Genomic DNA, 13,185 nt, shown 5'->3' on the forward strand with positions numbered 1-13,185 from the left:
CAAGACCTCAGCTACCATCTACAGCTGATAAGCTTTCAATCTTCAGCTCCAGCCCCAATCTTGCCTGAAGTCCAGACACCGATATCCACCTTTATGTTTCATAGCTTCTTCTCATGCACCATGACCAAAACTTATTTTAGCTCTGCCTCACCCCATCCCACTTCAAAACCTATTCCTTCTCATTTTTTTATCTCTGTTAAGGGTGACACTTCAAATGTAAAAGCCTGGGAATATTCTGTGCTTCCTCTCTTTCTCTCACCCTGCCCAGTGAGTCATCAAAACTCGTGAGTTCTATCAATCACAGAAATGCTTTGCAAATCTAGTTTCTCTCCTGCGCCATTGCCTCTGCCTTAGACTAAGCACTCCTTATCTGTCAAATGCATTGAAGAAATAACCTCAATTTCTCCCTCTCATGGCAAGGATTCACACACATAATCCTAAAAACAAGTGCTGATTCTGCCACTCCCCAAGACAAAGACCCCATTGCTTTACCTCAGCTGTCTTCAGATGAAGTTAGAGCTCCTTAAAAAGGCATGAAAGACCTTCAGAGTCTAGCCCCAACTACTACTCCAGTCTTAACTCCTGAAACGCTTCCCACAGGTATCTACATCTAGTCATATAGGACTTCTCATTTACTCTCTCTGAAATCTTAAATCAATTCTCACTGAATGACTGAAACATCCATATGTCTAACTTGTTCACTGTTTTAAACACAATGTATCTGGCTTTTTTTTAACCTCACTGAAGCCCCCAGTTCCTCCATAACACCCCCTTTCCATTTATTTCCCATCCATTAGCTCCCTTTTGAGCGAATGTTCTATCCCTCAACTTCAGTTATGTTCCCAACCTTTCCTTATCTCTCTTGCCCTTCTGGTCTTCTAACCAATCCTATGAAGCTCAACTCTGAATGTATACATTCTTCACTAATATTTCCTGGAAGTAACCACCTTTCTCAGTTGTGCTCTCAGAAATAAGTCTAATTTTAGGAAAACACCTTATAACAACAGTAGGTGTCATTTCTCATCCATGAGAAATTAATGAAATGGATAATAGAATGTTCTCTGATGCTGCTATAAGGATTAGAGATATTTTGGTAGGGAACTTTGCACAGACAATTTCCCTGTCCAGGACATCTTTGTCTTGGTCAATGAAAAGTTTAAGCCCTGAATCAGGATTGCAGGTGTGTTGCAGTACGATCTTATGGCTGTCTTTCTAGCCAGCCTACATTCAATTCTCATCCTATCAAGTCCTATTTGCTAGCCTATTCAGATGGGTTTCCAACTAAATGATTGAAACTGAGAGTGATAAAATAGCAGAAAGTTACATTCACTTTTTTGTTTCTCTGATATGAATCTGGAAAGCATTGTTCCCTGAGTATAATAGCATATTAATATACAGAGAAAGAGGACAAGATTACTCTTCTTATTTGAAGCCATATTTTGCCTTTGTTAAGATTCATTACCAACTTCATCCAAAACACAGTAGAACTGTATTAGTCTGTTTTCATGCTACTGATAAAGACATACTTGAGACTGGGCAATTTACAAAAGAAAGAAGTTCATTGGACTTACAGTTCCACATGGCTGGGGAGGCCTCACAATCATGGCAAAAGGCAAGGAGGAGCAAGTCACAGCCTATGTGGATGGCAGCAGACAAAAAGAGAGCTCATGCAGGGAGGCTCCCATTTTTAAAACCATCAGTTATTGTGAGACCCATTCACTATCACAAGAACAGCACGGGAAAGACCCGCCTCCATGATTCAATCATCTCCCATCAGGTCCCTCCCACAACATGTGGGAATTATGGGAGCTACAAGATGAGATTTGGGTGGGGACACAGAGCCAAACCATATCAAGGACAGTCTGGATTCCAGGTGGAGATCCTAAATGTTGTTGACAGCCAACTCTTAGAGCAAAGGGCAGTAAAGAACCTTTCTACCCAGAGGAGGGGCTTAGATTGGAGCCTTCCTTAAGATGGACCAAAATTCAGAAAAGGTTAGTACATTTGTGATTCTGTTCAAATAAGAACAGAAAGCAAAAAAAACAAAGAGTAAGCACAAGGAATAATAAACAGAGCAAGCACTTGATGCAGAACACTTCAGGGACAAAACACAAGAAGCATAAGTTCCAATGTGCCAGCCTATTCAGAAGCAAGCCTACAGCAAGCACTTAGGCACTCCAACACAAACCTCGGTATCTAGGATTCAGAAGTCAGAATCGGGCAGTGAGAAGACCTCACCCTTTTTAAAGTAGCCAGCCTCAAGGGATCAAGTGTGGCCTCAGAAACATTCACAAGAACTTGTACTTCACTGTAACAGGCAATCTCCAAACACCTCTCCTTGGCAACTATCCCCACAAATGGACCCAGCAGCTCCCAGCCATCTGTATTTGTGTAGATTCCCATAAGGACACATTTCCTTCCCTCTTCAGGGAATGTTAAGGGTATTGTCTTCCAGCAAACAGTTACCTGAGTCCTGAATCACCTCATCAAAGGAATCTTGGCCTTCTTTTCTCCTGCCAACATCTCTGTTAGCCTGTTGGTCAACATATAAAGAAAAAAATAATAATCCTATGTTCAGCCACGGTCATTTAGTACCATTGGAAAGGTGTGGCTATAATCTGCCTTTAGTATTGACAAAGATTCTTTGTTTGTCCAAACTTTAGTCAGCTCCTGAATGTTTTCGTAGGCCCATCTGTGCCCTTTCTTATAAAAACAGTTTATAAAAATAAACTGACCCTGCTAAGTCAGTTTAGCAAGAACTCCCCACTGGTAGTATCTGATTGCCCTGGATACCTGATCAGGTTTCTTATCCTCAATTTTCCCCCACTCTCCACAATGTCTGATCACCCTGGCCTGCCCTCATCAAGCATCCTGTTAGATCAATTTAGCCAGAATCCCTCTTACCCATGATGTTTCCTCTTAATTTTCTATCCACTGACCCCCATCCTCTCCTGGGCCATAAATTCCCACTTACCCATGCTGTATTCAGAGTCAAGCTCAATCTCTCTCCCCACCGCAAGACTACATTGCAGTGGAGCCATTACCTATCATGATGGTCCTGAATAAATTCTTCCTTACTGTGCTTTCACAATTAACACTGATTTTGTTAACGTTAGCCAAACTAAAACACAGCCTTCTGAAGAGAGAGGGAAAGGAAGGGAAGGGTAACAGAGGGAACACCAGCATGTCAGAGGAGGAGAAAAGAAGAAGTCATTTATTTGACTCATTTTCCTGGCAGCATTAATTTATGATTCTTGTAGACTTTTGGCAGGAATGTAGGAGGAAGGATTTCAAGAATTCATAGAATCATTTTTTAAAAGAAGCATGGAAAGGGGGATATGCAATGTTATCTAGTCCAGTTCTATCGTTTCATAGACTTGGAAAATGAAGAGAGGAAAGGAAGAAAGAGGATAATATTTACTGAGGTCCTTTTACTTACCAAGTGCTTTAAATTTGTCATTTCATTTATCCTTTAAAAAAGGGTACGATGTAATGATATCTCCAGCTTACAAAGATGGAAAGCAAGGCTGAACAAGTTGAAGTAAGTTTTCTAAGGGCACACGACTTGGTAAGTGAGAGCCAAAATTTAATTCAGATTTTTTGGATCTGGAGCCTCTTTACACTATGTTAGGTTGCCTCACAAAGAGGCATTTGGAGGTTAAAAATCTGTGCTAAGCAGCCTAGCCAGTGAAAGGGGGACAGCTAGGCCTCTGGACTTCCAGAGTTAGAGTCTCCCCACTGTAAACAACGCTGCAATTTATATTATCTATAACTGAAGACACATGACACTGTTGTTGACACAAAGAGTTAAACACTGTAAAGTAGTTCAAGAGGTTTATCCTGAGCCAAATATGAATGACCAAGGCTCATGACACAACCCCAGGAGGTCCTGAGAACATGTGCTCAAGGTGGTTGGGTTACAGCTTGACTTTACACCTTTTAGGGGGACAGAAGTTATGGACAGACATCAGTCAATATGTGTAAGGTGTACATTGGTTTGGTCCAGAAATGTGGGAAAACTTGAAGCTGGGGGTAGGGGGGTGGGAGGTGGTGAGGCTTCCAGGTCACAGGTGGATTCAAGGATTTTCTGATTGGCAATTGATTGAAAGAGTTAAATTATTATCTGAAGTCCTGGTATCAATAGAAAGAAGTGTCTGGGTTAAAATACAGGTGGTTGTGGTGACCAAGATTCTTATTAGGAAGATAAAGCCTCCAGGTAGCAGGCTTCAGGGAATGTAGATGCTAAATGTCTCTCATCAAACCTAAAAAGGTACCAGACTCTTAATCTCTCCTGGATCAGGAAAATACCTGGAAAGGGAAGGAGTTTCTCTACAGAATATAGATTTTTCCCCACAAGACACAGCTTTGCAGGGCCATTTCAAAATATGTCAAAGAAATGTATTTTGGGGTAAAATACTTCAATTTCCTTTAGAGCCTGTTATCTGTCATGCGATGCTACATTAGAGTCAGGCTGGAATTGTGTATCTTATTGCAACAAAGAGTAAGTTTTGTCAGTCTTAAGATCTCTGTTTTAATTTTAATGCTGGTCAGTTGTGTCTGAATTCCAAAGGGAGGATGGTTTAGTGAGGAATGTTTGACACCCCCCTACTTCCCATTATGGCCTTAACTAATGTTTCAGTTTTACTTTGGAATGCCTGTGACCAAGAAAGGGATCCATTTAGTTGGCTGGGGGGCTTAAAATTGTATTCTTGGTTTACACTGTAAATTAAATGATCCCATTCATTCAGTGTAGTGAATTTCTATTGTTTTTGCCTCACCAGCACTACTCTTTCCCATCTTTCCTCCAGCCCCTACTTCAGATCTGCCCAGAATTCACCACTTTACTGGGCCTGTCACTGACCCTACTTTCACAATTTCCCTTCTCATTTGTTCTCTACAGAAAGTACCTCTCCCTTCTCTTATTCCCTTAGAACCCAGCTCTCATCTAAGGAATGGATTTGTTCATTTAAAGAATATGCTAACTAATAAAGACCTAATGCTATACTGTGTTATGTTCATGCAGATATCATTTACATGTTAATAGCCACCTACATTGTAGTAACCCAAAGAATTGAGTGCAGGGAATGTCAGGCCTCAAGCTACTCAAGGAAGGAAACTTCAGAGCCATGGGCACTTTTTATTTTTTTACTTTTTATATTTTTTTGAGATGGAGTCTCGCTCTGTTGCCCAGGCTGGAGTGCATTGGCATGATCTCGGCTCACTGTAACCTCCACCTCCCAGGTTCAAGCAAGTCGCATGCCTCAGCCTAATGAGTAGCTGAGATTACAGGCGTGTGCCACCTCACCTGCCTAATTTTTTGTATTTTTCATAGAGATGGGGTTTCACCATGTTGGTCAGGCTGATCTCAAACTCCTGACCTTAAATGATCTGCTCACCTTGGCCTCCCAAAGTGCTGAGATTACAGGCATGAGCCACCATGCCTAGCCAGTGGGCACTTTTTAAATAACAATTTTAGAGTGAGGCCAGTAGCTTCTCTCCACAAACCTGTCTCCAAAAGTAAAATACATTATCAATCAGTACATATTTCTTGAGTACCTACAATGTTCTCAGCACTGTTATAGGTCTCAGGATAGATGAAAGGTGAAAATGAAAAATATCAGACACTGTTCCTCACCTTAGATTGCCTATATAATAACATTTATGAAGTTAGAAAAAGCTGGCATCAATAACCTACTAGTTCGCCACTCTGATATATTTCTGGAAACACCCTAAACAATATTTCTCGTAAAACCTAACTTCTTTTGTCAGTAAAACCTAACTGTCCCACATGCACAAAAACCTACATACCCATTTTGGTTAATAAACACCATTCTCCAGTAACCTAGACACAACACCGCTTCCCTTTACTCAACCAGTCAGTTGTCTAGTCCTGTTGATTCTAACTCAGCCCTGTCAATTAACCGTCCCAATCTTTCTTTCCTCATTGCTACTATTATGTTCATGCCTCTATCATCCCTTTGCTTGATTATTGCAAGGGTCTCCTTGTCTATAGAATCTCCCCACTCTAGGCCATTCTATCTATACATTAGTTTAATTTAACCTTAAGTAGATCTGTGTCCATGTCACTTGCCTGATAAAGAAAAGTCTATAATTCCCCATTTTCAGTAGAAATCTAAATTCCTGGCCAGGCACAGTGGCTTATGCCTGTGATCCCAGCACTTTGGGAGTCCAAGGCGGGTGGATCACCTGAGGTCAGGAGTTCAAGACCAGCCTGGCCAACATGGCGAAACTCTGTCTCTACTAAAAATACAAAAATTAGCTTGGTGTGGTGGTGGGTGCCTGTAATCCCAGCTATTCAGAGGCTGAGGCAGGAGAATCACTTGCACCCAGGAGGCAGAGGTCACAGTGAGCCAAGATCGTGCAGTGCATTCCTGCCTCAGCAACACAGAAAGACTGTCTCAAAAAAAAAAAAAAAAATCTAAATTCCTTAGCCTGACACTCAGATCTTTTCATGATTTGGCCCAGTCTTACCTTTCCAGCCCTGGCTCTCATTAGGTTTCCTTTGTTAAACTTTGTTACATCACATTCATTGAACCAATAACTATTTCTTATAAGAATTCCTGTTTCCATGTTTATGTCTGCTCTTAACTTCTAACTTGGCAAGTCCTTCTTTCCTCCTCTTTCTCTGCCCACCCAAATTGTATCCATTCCTTAAGGGTCAAATACCACCTCCACCATGAAGCAGCCAGAAGTTGACTCTGTCTGTAAATGTTTGTAGGATTTTATCTGATCATCTAAAAATACATTGATCAATTTCTACCTTGTTTCATAGTTATTAGCAAACACAATTCATCCTTCCTGCTGGCCTATAAACTCGAAATGAAAGACTAGCATTGGTGGTAAACAGAAGTTAGATACTACCTTCCATCTGGAGAACACAGTAACAAAAATAAGTAATGAGTAGCCTTTAAATTGAGCCTTAAAAATGAGGAAAATTTGAATGTAAGAAAACTGAAAAGATCTGTTCAAGAGAAGGGAGGGTCTTGGGCCAGGCACAGTGGCTCACACCTATAATCCCAGCACTTTGGGATGCCAAAGCGGGCGGATCACTAGAGGCCAGGAGTTCATTCAAGACCAGCCTGGCCAACATGGTGAAATCCCATCTCTACTAAAAATACAAAAAAAAAAAAAAAAAAAATTAGCCAGGTGTGGTGGCACACACCTATAATCCCAGCTACTCAGGAAGCTGAGGCAAGATAATCCCTTGTACCCAGGAGGTGGAGGTTGCAGTGAGTTGAAATGGCACCACTGCACTCCAGCCTGGGTGATAGAGCAAGACCCTGTCTCATAAAAAAAAGGAAAAAAAAAAAGGAAAATTTACGTTTAAATTAATTTTTTTTAAAAAAGAGAGAAGGGAGGATCCTGGCATAAGGCTAACTTTTAAATGGTATTTATAAGGAAAACAGAGTCATCCAGTTTGGGTTGAGCTCAGAGTGTCTGAAAATTTGCTTTTTTGCTTTCCAAATTATAAGTAAAGTATCATAGGAATAACTTTCTTTGAGTACAAATTTTTAATTCACAAAGCTCCTAATAAGCATATAATTTAGATGGACACCCCAGAGGAAGCATACTTTGGCTAATGATCTACAGAATATGTTATACTTCTTGCACTTTTCCGGGTTAGCCAGGGGAAGGAAAGAAAGGGAATAAGAATGTTCAGAACCTCTTGGCAATGTTGCCCAATGACCTGGCAGCCAAAGCATTACTGCAGCCCACTAGAGGAAACACTGGGCACAGAATAATAAACTCACCTGTGAGAACATTCAAAAAGATCCAAATTGGCCTTAACCTATATCTTAAAATTATTCTATTATTAAGCTTATATAGCAGGATATGAATTCGATTCTTATCCTGACACATATTTTCCTGTAAGTCATCTTTGGTTGCATTAAGAATACAAAGAAGCTTTCTGAAATATTTTTAAAGTATCTACCAAGCTTGAAAAGTATGTATGCTTCTGTCTACTGCATACATCCCTGTTCCTTCTTTTATTTTGAAGAAAATGAATAGAGAATAATAATTTTCTAACCACTTAGAAAATTCTTTTGAGAAAATGAACTGATATCTTCATTCAAGTAGTAGTTGTTGCTTATTTCTGTTCTGACAGGCACTTTTTTAGCACTGAAAATGCAGCAACGAGCAAAATAGACAAAACGTCTTGCCTTCATAGGGCTTACATTTTGGCAGAGGGAGACAAACAGTAAACAAAATCAATATGTAAGTTATGTAGTTATTAGAAGGTGGGAAGTACTATGGAGAAAAAATTGAGTGGAAAGGGGAGTGGGAATGCTGGGGACAGAGGAGGGTGGGGGTGTAGGGAGTAGCAACTGCATATAGGAAGATCAGGGAAGTCTTCACGGAGAAAGTGACATTAGAACAAAAAAGATTTGGAAGCATTAAGAAAGTTAGTCACAGGATTATCAGGGGAAAAGCCTTCCAGGCATAGGGAACAGCCACTGTAAAAGTCCTGAGGTGGGAACAGGTCCGGCATCATCAAGGAAGAGCCAGGAGGTCACTCTGATGGGTGCTGCCAATGGGAATTTGAGGCAATAGAAAGAGATACTCGTGGTATAATACAGGAAGTTACCCCAGATAGGAGAATATGTAGCTAAGATATATGGGGTGACTCTTTCTATAGAATAATAGCCAAAGAGAGAGGAGTCGGCTCATAAAGAAGGAAAGATGTTGCCTAAAACGAAACTGTAACATTCCTGCTGGAAAAGCCATGGTAATTTAAGAACGAGGCAACAACCTTGGGGGATGGCGGCCCAGCAGTGGGGGAATGAAGGCTTTGACTCCTGCCACTGGAGAGGCCCTCCCACTCTCCCACACTGGTTTCTGCCTCCACCCTGTGGGCTGCATGCAAATAACACAAACCCAGACAAAAAGGAGTTTTGGAAGAGTGTTAGCATTAACATGTGATCTCATGCTTCATCTTTGGCATCGCTGGTTCTATTTTTTCTGATAGTTTAATCTTTCCCAAAAATTTTGCAGAGGGACAGAAAAACAATTTGGCCTGGATGTGTATCTGCTTCCTATAGTATATAATCCCAGAAATGCAGAGGTGAGAGGGATATTCCAGTAAAAAAAAAGATTGTTATGGTCTAAATGTGTGTGTCTCCCCAAAATTCATATGCTGAAATCCTAACCCCCAAAGTGATGATATTAGGAGGTGGTGCCTTTGGGAGGTGATGAGGTCATGAGGGCAGAGCCTTACACAAGAGGCCCAAGGGAGCTCCCTCACTCCTTCCACCAGGTGAGGACACGGCAAGAAAGTGTTGTCTATGAGCCAGAAAGCAGGCTCTCACCAGACACTGAAGTTGCTGGCACTTTGATCTTGGACTCCAGAACAGAGAGAAATAAATTTCTGTTGTTTATAACCTACTTGATTTATCATACACTGTTATGGTAGTTCAAATGGACTAAGACAGTGGTATCTAATTAATGTAGAAATCGGAGGGATTTTAGGGGAGTACTGTACCTGACTCAAGCAAAATCTACTAACAGAATTTTTTTCATTCTAAATGAAATCTTAATCTAACAACTGTCCCTACAATCTATTGCCTTATTAAATGGTATTCTAGTATGTTATGCTAAACAAACAATAGATCATAAATTTAAATATCATATCTTAACCCCACTATAAACACTGAACTCAGATATTTCTAAGACAAAGAACAAAGATTGAATTATTGAATTCCATTACTAGGTATTAAAGATAAGCTCTCTAAAGACCATTAAAATGTATGTGCTTGAATCCTCCTTTATTTCAAAAAGTTGGAAAACAAAGAATGAAAAACTGCCTCACTAAAAATATCTGTGCCAAATTGCAAATATGTATGAGGAAGTTGTCACTTAATAATAGCCAGGCAAACTATTTCAAAATACCTGAAACCAATATAACAATAATTATTATTCGCTTAAAAGCTCTGAGCTTAGCATGACTTCTATGTTTGTGTGAGCTTTAGGTGATCATGTTTGATTCTATCTCATTTCACAGCAAAGCAATGTCATATATAATGATATTACTGACCTCGGAAAAACAACTAACTGTTGTAACAGGATATCTTAATCCTGCTAAATTAGTGGTTTGTCACTAATTTGCTCCAGCACTAATTTTATCAAGGTACAAACACCGTGCATAGCAATCCACCTGCACTTACTGGTATTAAAATCTAGGCCTTTTCTTCAACAACACTGCCACCTTCTGCTTAGTATAGATTTTCATTTTATCTCTATGCCTTCAAGAGTTGTGAGATTCACTTTGGATTAATATATACTTAAAAGTTAGAAGGGACCATAAGAATGTCTAATCAGGTCTTCACATTCTATAGATGAGGAAACTGAGGCCTAAAGGGATTAAGTCACTTACCCAATGTTGTACGTTCATTTTCTCCAGATTAAAACTCACAGTTATTAATTCTCCCTAGTTCTCTTCCCACTGGCATATTTATTATTAAACTGTATAGAGAAGTTACATCAAGACATTGATTATAGTAATCTAGAAGCATGAAATCTTAGACTATTTTTATTTATACTTTTTGTTTATTTGCATTATATAAATTTTATATCGTGAGCAAAAAATATATTTTTTCAATTTTAAAAGATTTGTGTTTGTTCAATGTGTAGCTTAAATAGAAAAATTATTCTAGATCAGAAAAGCAGACAACTAAAATTTTTTCTTTTATTCTCCTCCATTTTCTTCTGAATTATGAAAATGCCTATCAAATCAGGCACAATACCAATGCTAATGGGTAGGTTTTAGAAAACTAAGGTGCAAGAATATAGCATGCTAACTTAGAAGTAACCAACAAGAATTGTGTTGTAAAGCTTTATATGTTTAGCAAACCTACAGATATATTTTAAAGTAGGCGATTTTAAGCTTAATAAACTTGGATTTAGCAGCGTTAATATTAGAGTAATGTTGGCCTCATAAAATTACTTTGGCCTCCTGTTTTCTGGAAGAGGTTTTTGTAAAGCCAGAAATATATCTTTTGTATATGTTTTATAGAATTCACTAGTAAAACTATGGTTTCTTCTGAGGTAAGGTTTCTATTTATGAATTCAAGTTATTTAGTAGAGATAGATATATTCTCATTTTTAATTTATATTTTAGTTCATTTTGTTAATTGATATTTTTCAAGGATTTGTCCATTTGATCCAAGTTGTCACATTTATTGGCACAAAGATGTTCATAAATATTTTCTGTTGTCTTCTCAAATTCTGTAGGATCTGTCATGATATCCCCTCTTTCAATCATTGGTGATTTGTCTCTCTTTTTCTTGATTAGTCTGATAAGAGGTTTATCAATATGTTTTGGTCTTTCAAAGAATTAGTTTTTGGTCTTTTGAAAGACCAATTAGTTTTGGTCTTTCAAAGAATTAGTTCTTTCAAAGAATTAGATTTTATCTCATGTTTGTCTAATTTTTATTTTGTTAATTTCTGCTCTTGATCATTTCTTTCCTCCGACTGACTTTGGGTTCTTTTTCTAGATTCTTATGATGAAAGCCAAGATCATTAGATTTAAATCACCTTTCTAACATAAGCATTTAAAGAGATGAATGGATTTCTACACCCTGCTTTAGCTGCATTTCACAAATTTTTATATATTGTATTTTCATTAATATTCTATTTTCTAATTTCTCTTGTCATTTCTTCTTTGACCCATCAGCTTTTTTTACAGTGTGTTGTTAAATTTCCAAACATTTCAGTATTCTCTAGATTATTATGTTATTGATTACGTATTTAATCCAGTTGTGGTCACAGAACAAATTCTGCATAATTTCAAACCTTTAAAAGTAGTTGAAAATTGTTTTATAGTTCAGCGTATGGTCTATCTTAGAGAAAATTCCATGTAGAATTGAAAAGAATTCATATTCTCCCATTGTTTAAATGAGTATTCTATTAATAACACATAGATCAAGTTGTTTTAGTTTTTTATGTCTACCAACTGAATAGTCAAAGTATACATTTACTTTGTAGTTTAAAGTTTATTTCAGTAATTTTTAGATCATTGGACTCACCCTGGAGTGATATCAAACCAGAGTTTAATATCACTGCCTAAGCAATTAATCAGTTTGAAAGCTAGAGACCACATGATTTCCTAAGTTCTCTTATTCTAAAATTTTGTAATGAAGCACAAATTTGAAATGTAAATTAGAACTCTTCATTGAAGGGTCATTGGAATTTTGTTCTAAAATATAAGATTAATGAAATAAAAGGTAAAATTAAGAATTATTCATACCTTTACAAAGTAGAATAAAATTTAACTTGTACAATAGTCAATGCATTTAGTCTTATGGGTTTAATTGTCATTAACCTACATTATATGAAAAAAAATTAAAGGTTCTTTGTCCTGAAGCTGGTGGGTTATTATGATGCTTTGTTTCCATTTTCTTAAAGCTAGTTGGTCTGTAACTTCTTGATTTATGCTGTGGTTCTTGCATACTATACTTCATAAAATATAGATTATAAGTAAAGGTTAGAAATTAGAGATTTCCTTTATTTCTATTAATTATTCAATTTAACCTTTGGGGGCTGCATGCATATGTACATATGTATGTAATACTTGAGAAAGACTTCAAGATTTTCCTTGGGAATATATGCAGAGCTCTGAGATAGTACAGATACTGATCTGGGTATCCAACTGGAAGAATACCTTATCTTCATTTGTCAGTCATAGGATAACATGCTATACTCCACCACCCAACCCATTCTACTAATCAGCAATTATGGGAAGAGAGCCTAGAAATATCTGCAAATATTCATGCTCCTTTTCTTGTATTCAAAGCCAAGACCTCTGGGAGTTCTTTAACAGTTCAGAAGCCTAAGTGGCTTTTCTATCTCTTCCTCTCTCACCAGTCCACAATGACTGCACCTGCTGGAATATAGAAACTGTCATAAAATGTCCGAGGAAATCATCATTATTTGAGAAATATTTAGAAGGGAAAGAATATCAGAGAAGGGCCATAGTAAAGCAACAACATGTTGTTAAAAGACATGAGCTTTATATAAGGTAAGGTAAAGGACTCTAGAGACTCAGTAGGGGTAGGGTGAGAGGAGGACTAAGAATAAAAAACTATATATTAGGTACAATATATATTACTCGGGTGATAAGTGCATGAAAATCTCAGAATTCACCACTATGTAATTCATCCATGTAAC

The 13,185-nt window shown here is 38.0% G+C and overlaps 1 long non-coding RNA gene across 1 annotated transcript in view; it reads left to right on the forward strand.

The window, feature by feature from the left end:
* The window catches only part of LOC117086006, a 75,992-nt gene that overhangs the window by 42,368 nt on the left and 20,439 nt on the right, over window positions 1-13,185 (forward strand). Inside the window, exon 2 of the long non-coding RNA XR_004438171.1 lies at window positions 12,883-13,036. This is a non-coding gene — a long non-coding RNA (uncharacterized LOC117086006). The remainder of the gene's footprint in view (window positions 1-12,882; window positions 13,037-13,185) is intronic.

The sequence above is a fragment of the Trachypithecus francoisi genome, unplaced genomic scaffold (genome assembly GCF_009764315.1).
Source record: "Trachypithecus francoisi isolate TF-2019V2 unplaced genomic scaffold, Tfra_2.0 Lachesis_group1, whole genome shotgun sequence".
Lineage (NCBI taxonomy): Eukaryota > Metazoa > Chordata > Mammalia > Primates > Cercopithecidae > Trachypithecus > Trachypithecus francoisi.